Below are 10408 nucleotides of genomic sequence, written 5' to 3'. Positions count from 1 at the left end.
GCTCTTTTCTGGAGAGTCTCTGAACTTCATCTTCGAGCTCACTGATTCTGTTCTCAGCAGCTGTTACTCTGCTGCTGAGGCCTTCCACTGAGCTTTTCAATTCGCCTACGAGATTTTTCAGGTCTGACATTTCTGATTGCATTTTCCTCATTTCTGCCTTCAGATCCTCTTGTCTTCTATTGGCATTGCTTTCCATTGTTTCTTTTAATTCCCTAAGCATCCTAAGTAGCTCCCTTCTGAATTCCTTGTCAGAGAGGTTGTCTAACACTACAGTACTGTTGGTGTCATCTGGGCTAGACTCTTCAATGTGAAAGTTTGGTGGGCTTTTGCGTTGCTTTACCATTGTGAGAGGTGTGGTTTAGTCCTTCACGTTCACTGTTACTATTCTGCTTTGATATGCAGTGTGAGTTAAGATAGGCTTATGAGTTATTGGCTACTGTGTTTCTAGTGGCTGAGCTAAAATAGAGAAGTTTCCATCTAAGAAGTTAGCTTATGGTTCCTATGGCATATGTAGTGGGAAAGTATTTCGCGGCCGTGTTAGCGGCCGCGGCTCCGGAAAGAGTCCCTGACACTAGGCGAGGAGTTGGGAAAGTCTCCTGTTTGGAATTGGAGCCATTCAGCTTTGTTGCCCAGAGCTGGGCCTCTGTGCCCGTCCCACGCAGATCAGGGGTTGAAAACCGGCTGTCTAGGGGCTGTTTCTAGCTGCGCGTGCCCAGCGAGGGACCCGAGCCCTTGGGGGCGAGCTGTACCTGTTGGAATTGGAGCCGTTCAGCTTTGTTGCCCAGAGCTGGGCCTCTGTGCCCGTCCCACGCAGATCAGGGGTTGAAAACCGGCTGTCTAGGGGCTGTTTCTAGCTGCGCGTGCCCAGAGAGGGACCCGAGCCCTTGGGGGCGGGCTGTACCTGTTGGAATTGGAGCCGTTCAGCTTTGTTGCCCAGAGCTGGGCCTCTGTGCCCGTCCCACGCAGATCAGGGGTTGAAAACCGGCTGTCTAGGGGCTGTTTCTAGCTGCGCGTGTCCAGAGAGGGACCTGAGCCCTTGGGGGCGGGCTGTACCTGTTGGAATTGGAGCTGTTCAGCTTTGTTGCCCAGAGCTGGGCCTCTGTGCCCGTCCCACGCAGATCAGGGGTTGAAAACCGGCTGTCTAGGGGCTGTTTCTAGCTGCGCGTGCCCAGCGAGGGACCCGAGCCCTTGGGGGCGAGCTGTACCTGTTGGAATTGGAGCCGTTCAGCTTTGTTGCCCAGAGCTGGGCCTCTGTGCCCGTCCCACGCAGATCAGGGGTTGAAAACCGGCTGTCTAGGGGCTGTTTCTAGCTGCGCGTGCCCAGAGAGGGACCCGAGCCCTTGGGGGCGGGCTGTACCTGTTGGAATTGGAGCCGTTCAGCTTTGTTGCCCAGAGCTGGGCCTCTGTGCCCGTCCCACGCAGATCAGGGGTTGAAAACCGGCTGTCTAGGGGCTGTTTCTAGCTGCGCGTGTCCAGAGAGGGACCTGAGCCCTTGGGGGCGGGCTGTACCTGTTGGAATTGGAGCTGTTCAGCTTTGTTGCCCAGAGCTGGGCCTCTGTGCCCGTCCCACGCAGATCAGGGGTTGAAAACCGGCTGTCTAGGGGCTGTTTCTAGCTGCGCGTGCCCAGAGAGGGACCTGAGCCCTTGGGGGCGGGCTGTACCTGTTGGAATTGGAGCTGTTCAGCTTTGTTGCCCAGAGCTGGGCCTCTGTGCCCGTCCCACGCAGATCAGGGGTTGAAAACCGGCTGTCTAGGGGCTGTTTCATAACATGTGTTTTTTTTAAAATAATACATTTAATAGTACAGCTGATAAATACTGATGGTAGATAAATTAATTGGCTGAGTGATAGCATAGCGGTAGGGCATTTGCCTTGCACGCAGCCAACATGGCCGACCTGAGTTCGATTCTTCCGCTCCTCTCGGAGAGCCCGTCAAGCTACCGAGAGTATCTTGCCCGCACGGCAGAGCCTGGCAAGCTCCCTGTGATGTATTTGATATGCCAAACACAGTAACAACAAAGTCTCCAATGGAGACGTTACTGGGCCCGCTCGAGCAAATCGATGATCAACGGGAGGGCCTTTACTTTACTTTACTTATTTAAATGTGTTATTCAGGCCAAATGCAAAAGAAAGAAAGAGAAGATGGATGGGTGAAGGGAGGGAATAATTGAAAAATGAGCAAAAGTATAGGGTATTTAAGGAATTAAGAATACAGCATATGGGGTTGTAGAGGTTGTACAGTAGATAGAGCACTTGCCTTGCATATATGGCTGACAAGAGAACCACATATGGTCCCATGAACTTTACCAGGAATGATGCCTGTGTGCAGAGCTGTAAATCCTGAGCACTGCCAGGTGTGGCACAAACATGAAACAAAGAGAAAGTAATAATATATTATATGTTGTATTAAGTAATATAGATTAGAAAAAATTTATAAACAAATAAGTTATAACTAATATTAAGGAAAATAATATGAATTAAATACAAGTTTACTTTTCAAATTAAAGGTACTCTGCATGGGTCACACAGGATTAATAATTGCATTCAGGATAATTATAATAATATAGGTCAAACAACAGAACTTTCTTTCCTTGTGTGTTTACTTTAGTTTATACTTAGCTGTGCTTGGTATCTCTGCTCTCTGTTCAAGGATCACTCTGGCAGTACGAAGGGGACCATATACAGTGCAGGTGATAGAAGTGGAGTTGGGGGCATGCAAGACCAGGGACTTAATCCCTCTACTAACTCTGACTGCCAACAGAACTTTCTACAAAGATGGAAATGGTCTGGGTTGTACAAGATGGTAGTTACTAGCTACATGGGCTACTGAGAATGTGAAATGCGATAAATAACCCAGGACCTGAGGTTTACATTGATTTAATTTAATTACATTTACTTTAGATAATAGTAGGCATTAGGACAGTAGCATATTTAGAAGCTCAGATATAGATGTTTTCTAGTCAAATTTTTAAAATATAAATATCACTGTAGAGTTTATAAACTTCTAAAAATTATCAAAGCTTTCCTTCAAAGTGTAGAGAATCACATATGAGACTTAAAATGAACAAATTGAAGTTAAAAGAAAATAGAAACATATTAAAGGAAAATCATGCAATAAAATTTTAATCTTCAGCCAGAATTACAATATTATTTAAGGCTAAAAGATTTCGTATCTTTAGATATGTAACTAATCACCGTTGTCTTGACTAAAGACTCATGAAGGCACTGCATTAAAAAGCCAGTGCAAAGAAATAAATACATGCAGGAAAGAAAATATTCACAAATTTTAGTGCATATATAATCACATGGTATGACTGAAAAGTAATTTAAATAGCAAGTAAAGTTTCTTCATGGAAAAATACTAGAAAAATCTAGAGACAGGAAAAATTTATTAACTTGCTATTTCATCATCATTTTCCTCACAATCACAGTAAATGCTTTATGATCTCAATACATAGGGGCTGTGCTGCTTTATCAACAGAAAAATAGCAATTTTGACTTTGGTTAGACTAAGTTTATTTGTATTTTTTAATCATAATCCTGTTTATCTGATTATTATTATATAATAAAAAACAGAAATATGACATAAAAATTTTTCATTTATTTTATTAAAGCATGTTAAAAAGAATTTTATTTAATCTTAATTTTTTATTAAGGCATAATGATTTACAAAGTTATTCTCAGCTGCATTTCAGGTGTACAATGTTCCAGCACCAAACCCACTACCAGCATCACCTTCCACCAGTGTTCCCAGGTTTCTTCCCACTCCAGGTTGACTACTTGACAACGCGTTTTTTTTTTGTTTGTTTTTGGGTCACATCCAGCAATGCCCAGGGGTTACTCCTGGCTCTGCACTAAGGAATCACTCCTAGTGGAGCTCGGGGGATCATATGGGATGCTGGAAATCGAACCTGAGTCAGTCACGTGCAAGGCAAACACACTATGCGCTGTGCTATCACTCCAGCCCCTTGACAGCACATTTTAAAGTTTTGTTGTAATTTGTGTCTTATGCATTAATTTTGTTGGTTCTGTCAATTGATTTTGATATATAGATTTGCCACACCTCTACACTGGCAGTGTGGATATGTCTGATGTTCTTGCCCTGCCTCTGTTATGTTTCTTACGTTCTCCATCTATTTCTTCCTTTCCCTGTCATTCTCAGTTCTATAATTTAGGGACCAGAGCAATCTAACATCCTTTGGAAAGGGGTGTCCAATGTGGCAGTCTTGTTATTCTATAAACCACAATCAGTGAGATTCTGTCTGTTGTCTTCATCTGATTTACTTTGCTCAACTTGATATCTGCTAATTCCACAAAAGAGTAGCAAGTTGTAGGATTTCATTATTCCTTGCAGGTGCATATTATTTCATTGAGTGTTGAGTGCGCATGCGCCAGCATGTGTGTGTGTGTGTGTGTGTGTGAGAGAGAGAGAGAGAGAGAGATGGTGTGTGTGTCACAACTTCATTGTACCCTTGTCTGTGATTGGACACCTAAGTTAATTCCATATATTCTTAGCTATTGTGCTAAGTGCTACAATAAATAACTGAATGCACATGTTCTTTTGAATATATGCACGTGGGATGGATAACAAAAAGTTGGATTGCTGGATCATATGGTATTTCTACTCTTATTTTTTCTGAGAAATCTTGGTAGAGTTTCTGGAGGGGCTGAACCAGAATGCATTCCAACCAGCAGTACATGAGGTGCCTTTTCACCATAATCCTGTCAACATAGATTGTTCTCGGGGGTTTTATTTTTGTTTGGTTTTGCCTTTTCTTTTCTTTTGCTTTTTTTTATATGTGACATTCTCACTGGTGTGAGTAAAAGTTCTTTGTCATCTGATCTTCTGTCTTCTTGAGACATCTTTCTGTTCATTTTTTTTCTTCTCATTTTGAGGAGGGTTTTTGGATGTTTGCTAGCACAGTGCTAGGGCATTTGCCTTGTGCGCAGCCAGCCCGGCCAAGCCGGGTTTGATTCCTCCACCCTTTTCGGAGAGCCCAGCAAGCTACCGAGAGTATCTTGCCCTCACAGCAAAGCCTGGCAAGCTCCCTGTGATCTATTCAATATGCCAAATACAGTAACGACAAAGTCTCAAAAATAGAGACATTACTGGGCCTGCTTGAGCAAATTGATGAACAATGGGAGGATAGTGACAGTGATTGTTGTTGATCTTTGAAATATTTTTTTAACATATCTTAAATATATCTTTATCTGATGTGTTGAGTCCAAATATTTTCTCCCATTCAGTTGAGGGTCTTTAAGTTTTAGGCCCATGTTCTATCCCCCCACTCCCAAACCCTACAATACAGAAGCTGTAAATTTTTAATTTGATATAGTCCAATTTCTTTATTTTTCTTTCTGTTGCCATCAATAATGGAATTATATCATTAAAACAGTTTTGAGGTCTAAGTCTTGAAGCATTCTGCCTATACATTTCTCTATGTATATTATGGACACTTGTCTCATTTCAAAGTTGATCAAAACTTTGATTTGTTCGACTGAATTTTCTTTCATGTAAAGTTTGAGATAAAAATTCAGCTTCATTTTCTAACAGGTAGTTAACCAATCAGTTAAAATTTTAGAAAAAGTTGTCTGAATAATTACACACATAAAGAGTTTCAAAATAATTGAAATTAAAAATTGTAAAGAAAATCTAGAAAGAAAACTTAAGGGTAAAACTAAAATTATTTAGGGAGAAAAATTATAAATGAACCTTAATTATATTAAACATTAACTAGATGAAGAACATGATAATAAACAAAGGTAGTGAGAAGAGATTTCACAGTAATAAAGCTTGAAATAAACAAAATTAAAAGTAAATTAAATTTAGTTTTAATGATAAAAAATAAATCTATAGAATGATATGGAAAACAGAAAACAAAAAAATGACATTAAGGTTTCTTTCTGTCTCTCTGTCTGTCTGTCTGTCTGTCTGTCTCTCTCATTCTTTCCCCTTCCACACTTTCAAAAAACTCTCCAAATAAAATGTGTTTTACTTCACAAAAAAAACAACATTAAGGGAAATCTGAAATATAATGAAAAAGCCAACAAGGAATAGGTGAAGGTTTTATATGCAACTCTAGAGAAATATATATATGTAATATATAATATATAATATATAATAGGTGAAGGGTTTATATGCAACTCTAGAGAAATATATATGAAAATTACTATAAATTGATCATTTTAAAAATAATATAAGCAGCAAATTTGACCTAGTAGTTAAAAAAATACATATACAAAATACCTACTACTAATCTGCTGAAAAATTCTTATACTATTAAAATTGAAATAATGAGAGAAAATCGAAGTAACTTCTCCAGTTCCTTTTAAGTCTGTTATCCTTTATGTTGCAATTGGACAAAAAGATCACAGAAAAAAATATTATTTTAAATAAGAATTTGGCAAATAAATTCCAGCAGTATACTGAAAGAAGTATACACACAGCAGACCCAGCATAACAAAGTATGTTGTTTTGTTTTAATTATTTGTTGTTTTAATTATTTTACATTTATTCTTTTTTATTGAAACTCTCATATATAATATTTTTAATATTAAGAGATTCATTCATACATGGTTTCAGTGCCACACCCTCAACTATAGTGTCCATATTCTTTAACCAATACTTTCCTTTGATTTATTTTTTAATGTACCACCATGAGACACAGTTACAGACTTACAAACTTTCATAAATACAGTTCAGTCATACAATGATTGAATGATCCCTCCTCCTTTGGGTGATTTGCAATAAAGGTACTAAGTCATCATGCTTGGTCCTTAGTTGACTTTCAGCATGAATCTCCCATCCCTCGCAAGCCCTCCAACCATCATTTACTTAGTGGTCCCCTCTCTATTCCAACTAAACTTTCCCCCAGCACATGAGACCAGCTTCCAAGCCATGGGGAAATCCTCCTGGCTATTATCTCTACTATCCTTAGGAGTTAGTCTCCTATTATATTACTTTATATTCCATAAAAGAGTGCAGTTTTTCTATGTCTGTCCCTCTCTTTCTGACTCACTTCACTTAGCATGATACTCTGTGTGTACATTCACTTACATGTAAATTTTATCATCTTTTTAAAGAACTGAATAGTATTCCATTGTGTAAATATACCAAAGTTTCTTTAACCAGTGATTTGTTCTTGGGAACTCGGGTTTTTTTTTTTTTCAGATTCATGCTATTGTAAATTGTGCAGCAATAAACATACAGGCGCAGACATCATTACTACTATATATATTTTTTGCATCTCCGGGATATATTACCATAACAGGCATTGCTGGGTCAAATAGAAGCTCAATTTCTAGTCTTTTAAGAAACATCCATATTGTTTTTTGAAAAGGCTGGACCAGTCAGCATTCCCACCAGCAGGGAAGGAGAGTCCCTTTCTCCCCACATCCATGCCAACACCGGTTGCTTCTGTTCTTTTGGATTTGTGCCAGTCTCAGTGGTGTGAGATGATATCTCATTGTTGTTTTAATCTGCATCTCCCTGATTATTAGTGAGGAAGAGCACATTTTCATGTGCCCTTTGGCCATTTGGATTTTTTTCTTTGAGAAAGATTTGTTTATCTCATCTCCCCATTTTCTAATAGGATTGTATAATTTCTTCATGGAGAGTTCAACCAGTGCTTCTTATCAGAAGGTATTGGGAGAATATCCTTTCCCATTCTGTAGACTGTCTTTGTATTCTGGTCACTTTTTTCCCCTAATTTTATTGAATCACTGTGAGATAGTTACAAGCTTTCATGTTTGGGTTACAATCACCAATCACACGATGATCAAAAACCCATCCCTCCACCAATGCACATTCCCCACCACCAATATTCCCAGTATACCCCCCCCCCTTTCCCACCCTCCCCCTGCCTCCATGGCAGACATGATTCCCCATAATCTATCTCTAATTTTGGGCATTATGGTTTGCAACACAGACCCTGCAAGGTTATCATGTTTGGTCCTTTTTCTACTTTCTGCACACATCTCCCATCCCCACCAATTCCTCCAGCCATTTTTTTCTTAGCGATCCCTTCTCTATTCCACCTGCCTTCTCCCCTTTGCTCATGAGGCAGACTTCCAGTTATGGAGCAATCTATCTGTTCTGTGTATCTACTATCCTTAGGTGTCAGCCTCATGTTATGTTGTTTTATACGCTACAAATGAGTGCAGTCCTTCTATGTCTGTCCCTCTCATTCTGACTCATTTCACTTAGCATGATACTCTCCATGTCTATCCATTGGTCACTGTTTCTTTTGAGGTGCAGAAGCATCTTAAGACTTAAGAAATTTAAAATAGTTCCATTTGTTTATCTCTATTTTCACTTGCTTGGTCAGTGGAAATTCATGTTTGAAGATACCTTTAGCTTCAATGTCCTGGAAGGTTTTGCCAACAGTTTCTTCAATGTATCTTGAGGTTTCTGGTCTGATGTTGAGGTCTTTTATACATTTTGGTCTGACTTTTGTGCATGGTATTAGATAGAGATCTGAGCCCAAATTTTTGATTGTAGCTGATCAGTTTTGCTATAACCTCTTGTTAAAGAGGTTTTTCTTGCTCCACTTTAAATTTCCTGCTCCCTTATCAGAGATTAGATTACCATATGTTTGAAGGTGTGTGTAAGAATATTCAATCACATTCTATTGGTTTGTGGATCTTTTTTTTTCCTAATACCATGATGTTTTAATTATTACCCCTACCGAGGTCATTAGTTGCCCCCCACCAGCGGCTCTCTGGCACAGCCATAACACCAGATGCACAGAAACCAATCTCGTAATTATCTGGCTCTTTGCAGAAATCCAAAATCGCGTGGCCGCTATTGTGACTGCATGACATTATATGATTCTCATAACCGGCTATAGAAAACAAAGTATTTCACAATGCCTTTTCAGCAATTCTGATTGTTGGTGGGGGGTGGAATTCTAAACAATAATGGTGCACCTTTTGTCGAAATAATGAATGTAATCAATGTAGAGAATAGCTAAGTGGAAATCATCTGCCTCACGGGCATTGAAGGGGTGGGAGGGGGGTATACTGGGGTTCTTGGTGGTGAAAAATGAGTACTTGTGAAGGGAGAGTTGTTTGATCATTGTATGACCGAGACTTAAAACTGAAAGCTTAGTAACTTTTCCCACAGTGGTTCAAAAAATAAATATAAGAACAAAAATATTAAAATTATGAAGAAAAAAATTACTAATGTATTACAAGAAAAGTTGAAATATTATTTTAAAACCATATAAAAGTTTGGTTAACTTTTAAAAACAACTCCTTTTTTACAAAATATATGTGGTTGGGAGTATGGTGCCACCAGCAGGTGAACCTGTACTTGCGAGGCAAGTGCATCATCAGCCTGATGGTGCCTTTAGGCTTCCTGATACTCCCAAATTGCCGCTGTGCCTATGGACAGACCCCAAAAACTTGGGATCAAGTTTAGCTAGAAATTAAACAGCCAAAAGTTATGAATGTGGGTACCACACCTACAAACCACCTCCAGCTCAGCTATATAAGCTCATTGATTGACCTAATTTCAGAGACCCATAGATAAATCTCGAAAGAGATCCAAAGCCACAGTTAATCTCAGACCCACACATGGCTGAACAGACTGAGGGAAATCAGCAGCCGCTTGCTTCCACAATCTAAAATCATCATTATATCTCCTGCCTGACTCTACCATCTCAGAACACACCTCACCAAGTTATAATCTGCTGAAAATTTTGTAATGTGGATCTTAGTGCACCAACAGCCCTGACCCAGACACAGCAGCAAGTCCCAGAATACACCACAGTGCTAGAGATCTCTCCAGGCCCCATACAATGCCAATTTCACTGGAACACCCCAGATTGAGCAGGTACAATCTCCCTGCCTACTGCAGACGGAATACTGGTAACCAAGAGCTTCCACAAGCAAGGCCAAGGTATGCGAGTTTCAGGACTGAATCTCTGTGCCGCATGGTGACAGAGGACCTGGGTTGTCCCTCCCTGGGTCCCCCCTGTCCAGCAGACTGACTGTCATGCCCACAACTTGCCTCCGAGCGCATTGTGGTGCACCAACAGCCCTGGCCCAGAGAAGCCCAGTTGAATCCCAAAATGGATTAGCGCCACACAAAGATGTCTCTGGAACCCAATCACTTACAATCTAGAAATTTACATTGATAATAGCGATCATGTGAGTTCTCATGATAGTCAAAATGAGCTATGAAAAATATATTATCTTGCATCTGCCCTCAGCAGGTAGGCTTGAATGGTGGTGGAAAATTTTGAGCAAAACATAATGACCAAAATTAGAGAGAGAGTATTGGGGAAATTGTCTGTGGTAGAGACAGGGTGAGGACTGCGATGTATTGGGGGGCATAAGATGCTTGGAACATTGGTGATGGAAAATCTGCACTGGTGGAGGGACGGGTGCTCCATCATTTTATCTCAA

The sequence above is a fragment of the Sorex fumeus genome, unplaced genomic scaffold, assembly GCF_029834395.1.
Source record: "Sorex fumeus unplaced genomic scaffold, SorFum_2.1 ptg000046l, whole genome shotgun sequence".
In the NCBI taxonomy this organism is placed as follows: domain Eukaryota; kingdom Metazoa; phylum Chordata; class Mammalia; order Eulipotyphla; family Soricidae; genus Sorex; species Sorex fumeus.
The sequence above is the reverse complement of the archived record's forward strand: the minus strand, read 5'-3'. Positions refer to the sequence as shown.